Source organism: Pleurodeles waltl, chromosome 2_2 (genome assembly GCF_031143425.1).
Source record: "Pleurodeles waltl isolate 20211129_DDA chromosome 2_2, aPleWal1.hap1.20221129, whole genome shotgun sequence".
In the NCBI taxonomy this organism is placed as follows: Eukaryota; Metazoa; Chordata; class Amphibia; order Caudata; family Salamandridae; genus Pleurodeles; species Pleurodeles waltl.
The window spans coordinates 641,192,598-641,208,149 of NC_090439.1; the positions used below are offsets into that span (position 1 = coordinate 641,192,598).

A 15,552-nucleotide genomic window follows, 5' to 3' on the forward strand; every position below is an offset into this window, starting at 1 on the left:
GGCCACTCACTTTGATGGTGCAGTTGGTAATGACCTCTCTTCTTCCCCTGTACATGTCATGTAGGTCAGCGCCCACCATAAGAAGGATATTTGGGGTGCCATCGCCAAGGACGTCCGGACCCTGGGGGTCCACCACAGACGGAGCACCCACTGCCGGAAGAGATGGGAGGACATTCGCCGCTGGAGCAAGAAGACGGCGGAGGCTCAGCTGGGGATGGCCTCCCAACGTGGGAGGGGTGCCCGTTGAACCATGACCCCCCTGATGTTCCGGATCCTGGCGGTGGCCTACCCTGAGTTGGATGGGCGCTGGAGGGTGTCACAGCAGACACAAGGGGGTGAGTACGCTATCATTCAGTGGACTTTGCGCGCAGTTAAGGTGTCTGGGTGGGGGAGGAGGGCTGTGGGTTTCCCTAGGCCAGGGCGAGTTCTGTAGGCTAGGCCCCTCCGTAATGCAGGCCATGTGGCACCCCACCCTACCTCTGTAGAGTGCCAAGTACAGGTATTCATGCCCCTATGTCATCTATGTGTGCAGATGTCGTCCATAGCCATTTAGGCCATTTCCCAGGAATTGCATCTGTAGAGCCCATCAGCGCGACGTAGTGCAGGGGGCTGCTGTGTCTGTATTGTCCGCCAATGGTAGATTTAAGCCATGCACTCAACCTGTCTTTCTTCTGTCGTCCCCCCCCCCCTTTTTGTGGTCTCCCTGTTCTTGTGTGCATTAGCATCATCAGACGGAGGTACAGTGGCACCGGAGCACGAGGGAGCTGCATCCCACATGGCCATGGAGGGCCACACCACGGACTCAGAATACACCAGTGGGACGGAGGGCGAGGGGAGCACCACGGCGGTCACAGGATCTGCAACCAGCGACACGGACTCATCCTCCGATGGGAGCTCCCTTGTGGAGGCGGCAACATCTGTGCCCCCCACTTCTACAGGTACAGCCGCCACCCCCCCTACCAGCACCGCCCTCCCAGCAGCCCCTCAGCCTTCGCCCCATGCCCGCTGACCCAGGAGGGTGGGCATCACTTTTGCCCCAGGCACCTCAGGCCCTGCCCCTGTCACCTCTGCTGCCGTCAGTGAGGAGGCCATTGACCTCCTCAGGTCCCTCACTGTTGGGCAGTCTACCATTTTGAATGCCATCTAGGGTGTAGAAAGGGAGTTGCAACACACAAATGCATTCCTGGAGGGCCTTCATTCTGGCCAGGCTGCCCTTCATCGAACCCTGCAAACTCTGGCCTCAGCACTGATGGCAGCCATTGTCCCTGTGTCCAGCCTCCCCCCTCCAACTTCCTCCACCCAGACCCAATCCCCTGTACCCCAGCCTATCCCAAGCACACCATCAGACCAGCCTGCACACACCTCACCACACAAGGGAAGCTCAGGCAAACATAAGCACCACACATCCCACAGGCACTCACGCAAGCATCACACACATACAGACACACCAACATCCACTGCCTCCACTGTGTCCCCCTCCTCCTCGTCTCCCTTCTCCCTCCCAGTCTCGTCTACACTCACACCTGCATGCACTACCACTACAGCCACTACGTCCCGCACCAGCACACCCACCACCACACACCGCTCATGTGCAGTCACCACCCCCACTACCATTTCCACGTCCCCTGTGTCCTCTCCCAGTGTGTCTGTGACGCCCCCTCCGAAGATACACAAACGCAGGCACACACCCACCCAACAGCCATCCACCTCACGACAGCCTCCAGCCCATGCACCTGCACCCAAATCCACAAAAGTTACACCTCCTACAACCACCACCTCTTCCTCCACTCCCAAGCCCCCTCCAGCTACCCGTCCCAGTGTCTCCAAAAACCTTTTCCTCTCCACCCTTAACCTATTTCCCCCCACCCCCGTCCAACTCATAGGTCCCGTACTAGCACCTCAGCCAAAAAATCTCCAGGACCAGTGGTGCCTGTTGTTACAGGTATGTAGTGCACCGGCCACCAGGCCAGCCAGTGTGGCACGGAGCCACAGCACAACCAGTCCCCCCCGTGAACCACCAGAAGTTGGACAGTGCCCGGCGGGAGAGGGGGAAGACTCCAGCCAGCAAAGCCGCTCACAGGGGACCCGGGGGGAATGTCGACTCAGCTGTGACTCCTCCCAAGGTGGGGAAGGGGCAGAAGAAATCTCCAAAGTCTGGGAGGAGCAGCACGGCGGAGAAGACCTCCATCATCCTCACTGCTCAGGAGGCCAGCACCAGCCCCATCGTCACTGGCCAGGAGGCCACCGCCATAGTCACAGCCCAGGAGGCCACCGTCAGCCCCATCGTCACTGCCCAGGAGGCCACCGTCAGCCCCATCGTCACTGGCCAGGAGGCCACCGCCAGAGTCATTGCCCAGGAGGCCACCGTCAGCCCCATCGCCACTGCCCAGGAGGCCACCGTTAGCCCCAGGGTCACTGTCCAGGAGGCCACCGTCAGCCCCATCGTCACTGCTCAGGAGGCCACCATCAGCCCCATCTTCACTGGCCAGGAGGCCACCGCCAGAGTCACTGGCCAGGAGACCACCGTCAGCCCTATCGTCACTGGCCAGGAGACCACCGCCAGAGTCACTGCCCAGGAGGCCACCGTCAGCCCCATCGTCACTGCCCAGGAGGCCATTGCCAGCCCCAGAGTCACTGGCCAGGAGGCCACCGCCAGAGTCACTGCCCAGGAGGCCACCGTCAGCCCCATCGTCACTGCCCAGGAGGCCACCGCCAGCCCCAGAGTCACTGGCCAGGAGGCCACCGTCAGTCCCATCGTCACTGCCCAGGAGGCCACCGCCAGCCCCATCGTCACTGCCCAGGAGGCCCCGGCCAGAGTCACTGCCCATGAGGCCACCGCCAGCTACAGCCCAGTTGGCCAGGAGGGCCCCGCAAGCCACAGCCCAGCTGACCCATGAAGGACCGCCAGCCACAGCCCTGCTGGGCAATGAAGGAGCGCCTTGGCAAGGACCGCTGAACAGGGCAAAGACCGCCATGGACTGCGCCGCTGAACAGGTCTGACACTGGCAACTCAAGCACCGCTGAACAGGCCAAGGACCGCTGAATAGGGCAAAGACCGCCATGGACTGCACCGCTGAACAGGTCTGACACTGGCAACTCAAGCACCGCTGAACAGGCCAAGGACCGCTGAACAGGGCAAAGACCACCATGGAATGCACCGCTAGCCCATTTGCGGCAGGGGCAGTGACGCAACTGGGACCGTCACGGGGTGTATGCTGCACTCTGGCCACCAGTCCCCCTCCAGAACCAGTGGAGAACAGCATCCACTCCGTCTGTCCTTGGCAGGATGAAGCACTCTGGACACCAGTCCCCCTCCAGAACCAGTGGAGAACAGCATCCACTCCGCCTGTCCTTGGCAGGATGAAGCACTCTGGGCACCAGTCCCCCTCCAGAACCAGTGGAGAACAGCATCCACTCCGTCTGTCCTTGGCAGGATGAAGCACTCTGGGCACCAGTCCCCCTCCAGAACCAGTGGAGAACAGCATCCACTCCGTCCGTACTTGGCAGGATGAAGCACTCTGGGCACCAGTCCCCCTCCAGAACCAGTGGAGACCTGCATCCACTTGAGAGACTGTGGCTTTGCACTCCCCAGGATTGCACAGTGGGCATGCCACCCACTGTAGAGACTTGAGAGACTGTGGCTTTGCACTCCCCAGGATTGCACAGTGGGCAACCCACCCACTGTAGAGACTTGAGAGACTGTGGCTTTGCACTCCCCAGGATATGGCAGTGGGCAACCCACCCACTTTAGAGACTTGAGAGACTGTGGCTTTGCACTCCCCAGGATTGCACAGTGGGCAAGCCATCCACTTGTTAGACTTGAGAGACTGTGGCTTTGCACTCCCCAGGATTCCACAGTGGGCAACCCAACCACTGTAGAGACTTGAGAGACTGTGGATTTGCACTCGCCAGGATATGGCAGTGGGCAACCCACCCACTGTAGAGACTTGAGAGACTGTGACTTTGCACTCCCCAGGATACATCAGTGGGCATGGAGCCCCCTCGTGGATCTGGCATGGTGCACTCATCCGGCTGAGGTGCCCCCCCTTCCCTTCCCCCTGAGGTGCCTGTTGTATTTCGATCTGATGCCCCTGCAGTGTTCTCTCCGTTTGGATTGGGTATTTTGTGTGGGCCTCACCCATGCATTTTGGGCCCAGTGGTCCACGGACTATGAATGGTGCCATACCTGCACTACTAATCGTGGTGTATATTTTGTTTATTGTGTATATATATATATATATATAGGTATATATTTGCTTACTGTAATTTGATATATTACAATGGTTCCCCTCATTTCCTTTTGTCTTTGCATTCTTCCTGGGGGGTTGGGGGGTGTTACTGTAATGTATAGATATGCATTGGTGTGTGTGTTGTAGTGGGTGAGGGTCGGGGTGGGGGTTGGGATGTTGGTTGTGTGTGTCCTTGTGTTTTTGCCTCCCCCTCCCTTATGTCGTAGGTGCAGTACTCACCGTGGTCTTCGCCGCAGGCGTTGATGATCCTCGTAGAGGAGCAGGAAGACTAGCGCTGGCAGAATATGGAGTTCCGGCTCCATGGTGCCCTCCTTCCTCGTGGAGTGTGTAGAGGTGAGCATTTTCCCTTTGAAATGTCTGTTTCCGCCATGTTTTTATCCGCGGTGAATCCGCCCCGGAAAAGGTGGCGGATTGGTAGGTTGTGATACTGTGGGTGGTACATTGTCTTCCGCCTGTCTGTTGGTGGTGACCGCCGCGCTCTTTGTTTATACCGCGTGGCGGTCGGAGTGTTAAAGTGGCTGTCTTTGTTGGCGGTTTCCGCCAGGGTCATAATTCCAATTTTTTTACGGCTGGCCTGTTGGCGGTCTTACCGCCGCTTTAACACCGTCCGCCAGGGTTGTAATGACCACCACAATCTCAGCCTCAGATTCTTCCAAGACCATTGCCCTTTTGATAAGAGAAACTACATATTTTTTCAAATCTTCTCCCTCCGCTCCTTCTGGCACATTTAAAATTCTTTAATTGTTCCTTCTAGAGTTATTTTCTAAATGTTCTAGCTTCTCCCTCAAGTCACGCTCACTCCCTCTTAACAATTGAATTTCTTTTTTGTTCCTACTCAGTTCTCCTTTTATAACTTCAACCGAATCCTGGAGGGCTTGAGATCTAAGAGCCAAAAGATAGTTTTTTTTTTTCCCAGTGATTCAGAAGCCAACCTTATCTCACTTTGATTTGACCCGTAAATCGCGAAACCCTTTTTGATATTATCTGTAACTGACCAGAGCATACTTTCCAATGTTTTAGGTTCAGGCAGTGGCGTAGCGTGGGTTGTCAGCACCCGGGGCAAGGCAAGTACTTTGCGCCCCCTAACCCGTGGATTTTAGCACTCGAGTCCCCCCCTCAGATGTTGCGCCCGGTGCGGCCGCCCCCCCCTGCACCCCCCACGCTACGCCACTGGGTTCAGGCACCACAGCCTGAACCTGAGCCTGAGAGTCTAACAAATGTGAAGGATCCCTATTTTCCGAAGGTCCAGACGAGTCGAGAATCTTCTGCGTCTCCAAGACATTCACTCCTCCCCTGGCCTTGTCTTGATGTGTAACTTGACTTGCGTTGAGAGATAAATCGAGAGAAAGTTCTGTCAATGGAGAGGACACAGATCCCCCCTTATCCAGCTCCAGGTCTTGCATACGCAGGGATCCCTCTCTCTGTACTTGCTCCATCTGGGTTCTACTAAGGGCAAAGCCCTAAAATAAGCCCATAGAGATGGGGTAACTTTGGTACTAAAAACACTAATTCTTTGCCTAGATGTTATTATCTTAAGATTACACACTTCTTATTTTCTTCTGGGTTTTTTCAACTTATCAAGCAGTTGCCCCCCTCTTCTTCACCCTCCTGGTCTACACAAATACTCTGGTCACCTGCCACAGCCTCCACAAGGGATTTCCTTACCCCACCTGCTGTCCTCTCGGTTTCCAGAAGCTCCAGGGTTGCACAGCGTGACAAGAAAGTTGCAGCACGAGTAGTGCTGCCTCTGCCCACGTTCCCCCAGAGGGAAACACATGAGGCAACTCAGCGACTCCTTTGCAGCTCCAGGGCGGCGCGAGTACAACTTGCCGCCCCACCGTTGCCTTCCCTATCGAGAGCGCAGCCCTCGAGACACATGCAGCTGCCAATCCACCACCAATCCAGAATCCGAAGAGGAAAAGAAACCCTTTCAGAACCCTTCTGCCGGGAAATCCAGGTGAGCACTCAGCGCATGGCCGTCCTGCCGCCTGCCATGTTCTCCCAGGAGTGATGATTACCAACTGATCTTGGAATCAAATTAAATCCTGAGGTAAGTAAAATTATTATTGGAAGATGCACACACTCCTCAAGGTGACTATGCAGCCCAGTACTTTTACTGGGTGTATATTCCTCCTGTGTCTGCTCCAGCATCACCCAAACAGCCTTTATCCCCATCTTATATAATTCACTCTTCTCTGGCTTTTGCTTTATTCCCTTCTGTTTTATCTCTTTGTCACATCTAATCTCCTGTTCCTCCATGCAGCATTCTTTGCATGTGAGAAGTCTGGTCAAATTCTGCAATTCTGCAATTGACACCATTGTCTCTGGTTCAAATTCGTAACCTTTTAGCCTCTTGACTTCATTAAAATGAATAGTGTTAGACCTGATAAAAATGGTGTGGCATGCCCCCCAAACTTTTAGCCTTCACTGTCCTGTTTTGCTGGATTTGTTTTTGTTGGCATTAGGACTCTAGGACTTTACCACCACTAACCAGTGCTAAAGTGTTTGTGCTCTCTCCTGCAAACATGGTAAAATTGGCATACACCTAATTGGCACTTTTAATTTACTTGTGCTACCCTGGTAATTGGAACTACATGTGCCCAGGACCTGTAGGGTAAATACTACTAGTGGGCCTGCAGCAGTGCCACCCACCAAAGTAGCCTTTTAAAACATGTCTCATACCTGCCACTGCAATCTGAAGTGCAGTTCTAAACTACAATATTGACTTGGCAAAATAAAATGAAACCTGCCTACTTATTGATTGTTAGACTTGGCATCCTTGGCGTGGTCTCACCTTACTTTTTGCCTCTGTTTCCCAGGTTGTCGATGTGTGCTAGACTGTTTTTGCAGTTTTTGTTACTCTGGGCACTTTACCACTGCTATCCAGTGCTAAAGTGCAAGTGCTCCTATGTAAAATATATGTGTAATTGGCTTTCCATGATTGGCCTATTTGATTTACTGGTAAATCCCTAGTATAGTGCACTAGTGGTGCCCAGGGCCTATAAACCAAATGCTACTAGTGGGCCTGCAGTGCTGGTTGTGCAATCCACATTAGTAGCTCTGTAAGCATGGCTCAGACCTGCCACTCCAGTGTCTGTGACTGCAGTTGTAACTGCCAATTCGACTTGGCAAGTGTACCCACTTGTCAGGCCTAAACCATCAATTTTTATGCATGTAAGGCACCCCTAAGGTAGGCCCTAGGTAGCCCCAGGGGCAGGATGCAGTGTATGTTAAAGGTGGGGCATGTGCTTCTGTGTTTTACATGTCCTGACAGTGAAATACTGCCAATTTTGGTTTTCACTATTGCAAGGCCTATCTCTCTCATGGGTTAACATGGGGGCTGCCTTTAAATATTATTAAAGCTCAGATTCCCTTTGAGAGCATATAGACATGTGGAGTTTGGGGTCTCTGAACTCACAATTTAAAAATACATCTTTTAGTGAAATTGAATTTTAGACTATGGCCCTCATTCTGACCCTGGCGGTCGGTGATAATGCGGCGGCCAAGCCGCCAACAGGCCGGCGGTCCAAAATATGCAATTCTGACCCTGGCGGGAACCGCCAACACAGCCCGCCGCATTAACACTCCGCCCGCCACGGCGGAACAAACAAACAGCGCGGCGGTCCCCGCCAACAGCCAGGCGGCAGACAATGTACCGCCCACCCTATCACGACCCACCAATCCGCCACCTTTTCCTGGGCGGGAGCACCGCCGATAAAAACACGGCGGAAACAGACTACGAACGGGAAAACGCTCACCTCTACGCACTCCACGCGAGATTCCGGCAGTATGGAACCCGAGCTGCAGGTCATCCCCGCACTCCTATACCTGCTCATATACCAGGAGCACGCCCGGCGGCGCGGAAGACATCGGTGAGTACTGCACCTACGACACAGGGGAGGGAAAAGATTACCGGCACACACCCACCCACCCACACCCACTACAACACACACATCAATGCATTCCCACAGATCACTGTCACAACCCACAAACCCCCCCCCCCCCGAAATAATGCAAAGACCAAAAGAAGAGATCATAAACGGACAGATATATTGAAATATGGACACCAGTAATCCCAATAAATAAATAAACTATGTACAAAATATATACAGCTACTAAATGTAGTCCAACCACTGTCCGTGGACCACAGGGGTCCTGTGCAAAGGGGCAAGGCCCAGTCCCATGACAAGAACTCCACGGAGAGAACACTGCAGGGGCATCAGAAAGAAAATAGGACAGGCACCTCAGGGGGAAGGGAAGGGGGGGCACCTCAGCCACTTGAGTACACGACGCCAGATCCACGAGGGGACTCCATGACCACTGGGCCATCCTGGGGAGTGCAAAGCCACAGTCCATACAGTCCATACAGTGGGTGGCCTGCCCACTGGGCCATCCTGGGGAGTGCAAAGCCACAGTCCATACAGTCCATACAGTGGGTGGCCTGCCCACTGGGCCATCCTGGGGAGTGCAAAGCCACAGTCCATACAGTCCATACAGTGGGTGGCCTGCCCACTGGGCCATCCTGGGGAGTGCAAAGCCACAGTCCAAACAGTCCATAACAGACCCCACTGCCACTGGAGGAGGCATGTTGGCCAGAGGACATCCTGCAGCCCTGCCCGAGATAGATCCTGCCCTGCCACGTCTGCCAAAGGGCCAGCGGTTCTTGCCTTGAAGGGCCCAGTTCAGCGGTTCTTGAGACGGCGGGGCCCAGCGGAGCAGTGCTTGAGACGGCGGGGCCCAGCGGAGCAGTGCTTGAGACGGCGGGGCCCAGTTCAGCGGTTCTTGAGACGGCGGGGCCCAGTTCAGCGGTTCTTGAGACGGCGGGGCCCAGGGGAGCGGTTCTTGAGACGGCGGGGCCCAGCGGAGCGGTACTTGAGACGGCGGGGCCCAGCGGAGCGGTGCTTGAGACGGCGGGGCCCAGCGGAGCGGTGCTTGAGACGGCGGGGCCCAGTTCAGCGGTTCTTGAGACGGCGGGGCCCAGTTCAGCGGTTCTTGAGACGGCGGGGCCCAGTTCAGCGGTGCTTGAGACGGCGGGGCCCAGTTCAGCGGTTCTTGAGACGGCGGGGCCCAGTTCAGCGGTGCTTGAGACGGCGGGGCCCAGCGGAGCGGTGCTTGAGACGGCGGGGCCCAGCGGAGCGGTGCTTGAGACGGCGGGGCCCAGTTCAGCGGTTCTTGAGACGGCGGCCGGTCTATGGCCAACTGCTCATTGGCTGGTGGTGCCCTCCTGGGCAGCGGGGATGGTGCTCCTTCAATGCCCACCTGGGCTGTGGGTGGTGGGGCCCTCCTGGCCAGCTGGGCTGGGTCCTCCCTGGGCAGCGGCTATGGGTGTGGTGGGCTCCTCCTGGGCAGCAGGCCTGCTGCCTGACCTCTCCGACTTGCTGCCCTTGCCCTCCTTAGTCGGGAGTCTGTGGCCCTTTCCTCCCTTTGGAGCTGTGGCTGGTGACTGTCTCTGGGTGGTGTCCGGGGGGGATGTAGAAGCCGGGCTCCTGCGGCGCCCCTTCCGCCTTCTGCTCCTCTTCCCAGGGGGTGGGCTGGCTGTCCCCTTGCTGCTGGGCGAAGATCCAGACATGCGGGCTGGTGGGCTCCAATACCCCTGCACCCTTGTCAAGGGGGCTGCAGGGCTGGTGGTGGCTGAGGTGCTCTTCTTACCCCGACGAGAAGGAGGGGGGGGCTCAGGGTCAGGAAAGAAGTTAGCAGTGGCGAGGAAGAGTTTCTTGGGACAATGGAGAGTGGTAGGTACAGTGGGAATGGGAGTGGAGGGAGAGGATGTGGTTGTAGGTGAGTCACGTTTGCTGTCTTTGGGTGCAGGTGCAGGAGGGATAGGCTGTCGTGAGGTGGATGGCTGTTGGGTGGGTGGGTGGCTGCGTTTGTGTGGTGTGGAAGAGGGGGTGACAGACACAGTGGGAAAGGACACAGGGGACGTGTAAATGGCAGTGGGGGTGGTGACTGCACGTGTGCGGACTGGAGTGGAGGGTGTACTGGTGATGGAAACACTGGCTGATGGTGAGGTGAATGGAGGTGTGAGTGTAGACGTCACAGGGAGGGAGGAGGGAGACGAGGAGGTGGGGGTCACAGAGGTGGTAGTGACTGTTGGCATGTCTGCATCGGAATGTTGCGTGTGTGAATGTCTGCGTGATCTGTGGTGCTTATGTGTGGATGAGCTTCTCTTGGGTGTTGAGGTGTGTGCAGGCTGGTCTGATGGTGTGGGTGGGACAGGCAGAGGAACAGGAGACTGGGAGGAGGGAGTTAGTAGAGGGAGGCAGGAGACAGGGACAATGGCTGCCGTCAGTGCTGAGGCCAGAGCCTGGAACGATCGCTGATGGGCAGCCTGACCCGAATGAATGCCCTCCAGGTACGCATTGCTGCGATGAACCTCCCTCTCCACCCCCTGGATGGCATTCAAAAGGGTAGTCTGCCCAACAATGAGCGTTCGGAGGAGGTCAATGACCTCCTCACTGAGGGCAGCGGGGGTAACAGGGGCAGGGCCTGAGGTGCCTGGGGCGAAGGAGATGCCCGGCTTCCTGGCAGAGCGGGCACGGGGCGAACGCTGAGGGGCTGCTGGGAGGGCGGAGATGGTGCGCTGTGTGGCGGCTGTACCTGTAATGGCGGGGGGCACGGATGGTGCCACCCCCGCAAGGGAGCTCCCTTCCGAGGACGTGTCCGTGTCGCTGCAGGCTCCAGTCGTCCCCGTCGTGGAGCTCCCCTCGCCCTCCGTCTCACTGGTCCAGTCTGACTCTGTGGCATGGCCCTCCTGGGCCATGTGAGATGCAGCTCCCTCCTGCCCCGATGCCACTTCTCCTCCGCCTGATGATGCTGATGCACACAAGCACAGAAAGACAAACAAAAAGGGGGGGGGAGAGAGAAATAAAGGGATATTGAGTACATGGATCTCCGGTACAGTTAGCGGACATGACAGACACAGATGCCCCCTGCACTAAGTTGCGCACTTGGGGTCCGCTACGCATTCCGTGGAACATGCCCTACACGCCTAGAGTTGACAACTGCACCCATGGATGACACGGCCCAGGGATGGCTGTACTGACAAACTACTGAGGGTGGTGGCTGGGGACACAGGGGCTTACGGGGGTGCCCAGCCTACAGATATCGCCCTGGCCTAGGGGGACCCACAGCCCTCCTCCCCCACCCAGACACCTCCACTGCGCGACAACAGAGTAGATAATGCTTGTACTCACCCCCTTGTGTCTGCTGTGCTGCCCTCACGTGCCCATCCAAATCAGGGTAGGCCACCGCCAGGATCCGGGACATCAGGGGGGTCAGTTGACGGCAAGCACCCCGCCTACGTTGGGAGGCCATCCCCAGCAGAGACTCGGCGGTCTTCTTGGTCCCGCGGCGGATGTCCTCCCACCTCTTGCGGCAGTGGGTGCCCCGTCGATGGTGGACCCCCAGGGTCCGGACTTCCTTGGCGATGGCACGCCAAATCCCGATCTTCTCATGGGCGCGGACCTATGTGACACGTACAGGGAGGGAGAAATACCACGTTCAAGTTTGTCTGCATTTTCCTTGCCAGTGGCCCAACGCCAGGCCCCCCGCCATGCCCCCCGCCAGGCCCAACATGCCCCCCATCCCCGCCAGGCCCCCCGCCAGGCCCAACGCCCCCCATCCCCGCCAGGCCCCCCGCCATGCCCCCGCCAGGCCCAACATGCCCCCCATACCCGCCAGCCCCAACATGCCCCCCCATCCCCGCCAGGCCCCCCGCCATGCCCCCGCCAGGCCCAACATGCCCCCCATCCCCGCCAGGCCCCCCGCCAGGCCCAACGCCCCCCATCCCCGCCATGCCCCCCGCCATGCCCCCCGCCAGGCCCAACATGCCCCCCATCCCCGCCAGGCCCCCCGCCAGCCCCAACATGCCCCCCCATCCCCGCCATGCCCCCCGCCATGCCCCCCGCCAGGCCCAACATGCCCCCCACCCCCGCCAGGACCCCCGCCAGGCCCCCCGCCAGGCCCAACATGCCTCCCATCCCCGCCAGGCCCCCCGCCAGGCCCCCCGCCAGGCCCCCCGCCAGGCCCAACATGCCCCCCATCCCCGCCAGGCCCCCCGCCATGCCCCCCGCCAGGCCCAACATGCCCCCCATCCCCGCCAGGCCCAACGCCCCCCATCCCCGCCATGCCCCCCGCCATGCCCCCCGCCAGGCCCAACATGCCCCCCATCCCCGCCAGGACCCCCGCCAGGCCCCCAAGCCAGCCAGTGGCCCCAAATCCAGATTGAATTAAAGTCACTTGTTGGTCTGGAGGACCGTAGAGTAGCGCATACTGGGGGAGGACCCCATCCACAAGTTTCTCCAACTCCTCTCCAGTGAAGGCAGGGGCCCTTTTCCCAGGCGCAGCAGCCATTGTCCCTTCCAGACCGATGTCACAGCAACACTTGCAGTATAGGTCCTCTCCTGTGAAAGTTCAAGTCGCAAGTGGATAAGTAGATAGAAAATGGCGGTCACGTCCGCGGCGGTGCGTACCGCGGCGGTGCGTCCCGCCACCGCCGGCGCCCTTCGCCATTGGCTCCTGAAACCCATAGGCTTCAATGTTAACCAATGCGGCTTCGCGCCGCGGTCTTCGCCCGCCGCCCGCCGCGGTGTGCCACGCCAGCGCATTGACCTCACATCCCATTGTCACACTTCACAGGTCAGGCAGCTGCCATTTCCAGGGGCCACATGGCTCAATTTCAACTGCGTCACACAGGCCTAGGCCTTGCATAGCCACTCAGACACGCCATTCACTGCATAGAGAATCGTTTACTGTGCTAGCTGTGAGTACGTACCTGTGGGTTGCTTGACTGTGTGCTCCATGTTGTCCTTCCTAGGCACCGTCCGCTGGGTTTGGCGAGGAGACGGATGAATCCTCCCGTGTACCGACCGCTGGTGGACCTGTCGACAATGGAAGAACGCCACATTATCCTGACCTACCGTCTTAACCGTGCCACTATACATGAACTGTGTGCCCAGCTGGAGCCCGACCTGATGTCCCCCATCCGCCAACCCACAGGGATTCCCCCTCTGGTGCAGGTCATGTCAGTACTCCATTTCTTGGCAAGTGGTTCATTTCAGACAACAGTGGGAATTGCTTCTGGGATGTCTCAGCCCATGTTTTCGAAGGTGTTATCCAGAGTGTTGTCTGCCCTGATGAAATACGTGAGGAGCTACATCATTTTCCCTGAGGTGGGCGAATTGGCTACAGTGAAGGGTGATTTCTATGCCCTTGGACATATTCCCAACGTCATTGGTGCCATTGATGGGACCCATGTGGCTTTGGTTCCCCCAAGAGACAGGGAGCAGGTGTACAGGAACAGAAAAAGTTACCATTCAATGAACATCCAGGTGGTGTGTTTGGCTGACCAGTACATCTCGCATGTAAATGCCAAATTCCCTGGGTCAGTGCATGACGCCTACATCCTGAGGAATAGCAGCATCCCTTACGTGATGGAACAGCTAGAGAGACACCGTGTATGGCTAGTGGGGGACTCTGGGTACCCCAACCTGTCGTGGCTACTGACCCCAGTAAGGAATCCCCGGACCAGGGCAGAGGAACGGTACAATGAGGCCCATGGGCGTACTAGGAGGGTGATCGAACGCACCTTTGGCCTCCTAAAGGCCAGGTTTCGGTGCCTGCATATGACAGGTGGATCCCTAATGTACTCACCTAAGAAGGTGTGTCACATCATCGTGGCCTGCTGCATGCTTCACAACCTGGCTTTGCGACGCCAGGTGCCTTTCCTGCAGGAGGATGGTCGAGACGGTGGTGTTGTGGCAGCGGTGGAACCTGAGGAGAGTGACGAGGAGGAAGACGACGGGGCTGAAACAGACAACAGGGACAGAATCATTGAACAGTACTTCCAATAGGACACAGGTAACAATTCAAAGATAATTTAGTAAATGTGAACTACTCTCCTGCATCTCTGCTGCCTGTCTATTTGCCCCAGTGTATGATGACTGAGTTGTGGCTTTTCCCTCCCTATTTCAGATCTGGGGTCCCCACTACGAGTCCTGTGCTTCGTTTCCCCATGGACTACAGCTTTGTGGCAGCTGTTTGTTGACTTCACCATGTACAAGGACATATTTGCACTGTCATGTCAATTACAATATATTGAAATCACAGCCAGACTCCAGATAGTTTTGTGCAAAATAGGTGTTTATTTCAGTGCTCAAAATGGGATGGGGGGTTTCAAGTGGGTGGGGGCTATGGTGAAGGAATGTCCATGGCAGAGTCCAGAGTAACAGTCACACAGGTGCATTGTCCAGAGGCCTGTGGAGAGATGGAGCATGGGCAGTTCAAGGATGGACAGGGTGACAATGTGGGACAGTGGGATGACATCAGGTGGTATCCATTGCTGGCGGGGGTCTTGACATCCTACTCTGTCTTCTTGCGAGATCTCAGGGCCCTCTTGCGTGGTGGTTCTTCTCCTGCAGGAGGTGGGGGTCTGGTGGGCTGCTGCTGTGAGGGGGCCTCCTGTCCACTAGCGCCGGCGGAGGTGGTTGGCTGTTCTTGGTCCAGGCTAGTGGCAGGGGCCCTTGGGTGTTGTTGAGTGTCCGTCCTGGTGTTGACGAGGTCCTGCAGCAGCCCTACCATGGTAACCAGGGTGGAGGTGAGGGCTCTGATGTCCTCCCTGTACCCCCGATAGTGTTCCTCCTGCAGTACCTGGATCTCCTGGAACCGGGCCAGTACCGTCGCCATCGTCTCCTGGGAGCGGTTGTATGCTCCCATGATGGTGGTGAGGGCCTCGTGGAGAGTGGGTTCCCTGGGCCCGTCCCCCCCCTGTCGCACAGCTGCCCTCCGAGTTGCCCTGTTTCCATGGGCCTCTGCCCCCTGGCCGGTGTGCCCACTACCACTGCCCCCAGGTCCCTGTTGTTGTTGGGGTGGTGGGTTATCCTGGGTGCCCTGTAGTGGTAGACACACCGCAGATTGACGCGCCCTGGAGACAGAGGCATGGGCCCGCTGGGTGGGAGCTGTGCTGGTGTTCCCAGAGGGGTTGGGGTCTGTAGTGGCCTGGGCCTGTGTGAGGGGAACCGACTGTCCAGAGGTCCCCGATGGTCCGGGCTGGTCATCGGTGTCCAGGTCGACAGAGCTGCTGTCATCGCTGACGGCCTCTTGGGTGGGGGGTGTGGAGAATTCTGGGCCCTCCGCGGCGGTGTGTTGACGGTCGGGTCCTGCAGGGGTATAGAGGTATGGTTATAGTTTCAATGTGTGGCATATGGGTGTATCTGTGGGTTCCCGTGTCCCCAAGTGCTGGCATTCGTGTGTGGGGGCTTTGGTGAGGGTGGCTTGTGGGGGGGATGTGTATATGCATTGGGCA

The 15,552-nt window shown here is 57.5% G+C and overlaps 1 protein-coding gene across 1 annotated transcript in view; it reads left to right on the forward strand.

Annotated features, from left to right (window-relative positions):
* Positions 1-15,552, forward strand: part of LOC138276944 (lipoxygenase homology domain-containing protein 1-like) — a 262,443-nt gene that overhangs the window by 41,577 nt on the left and 205,314 nt on the right. The window lies entirely within an intron of this gene.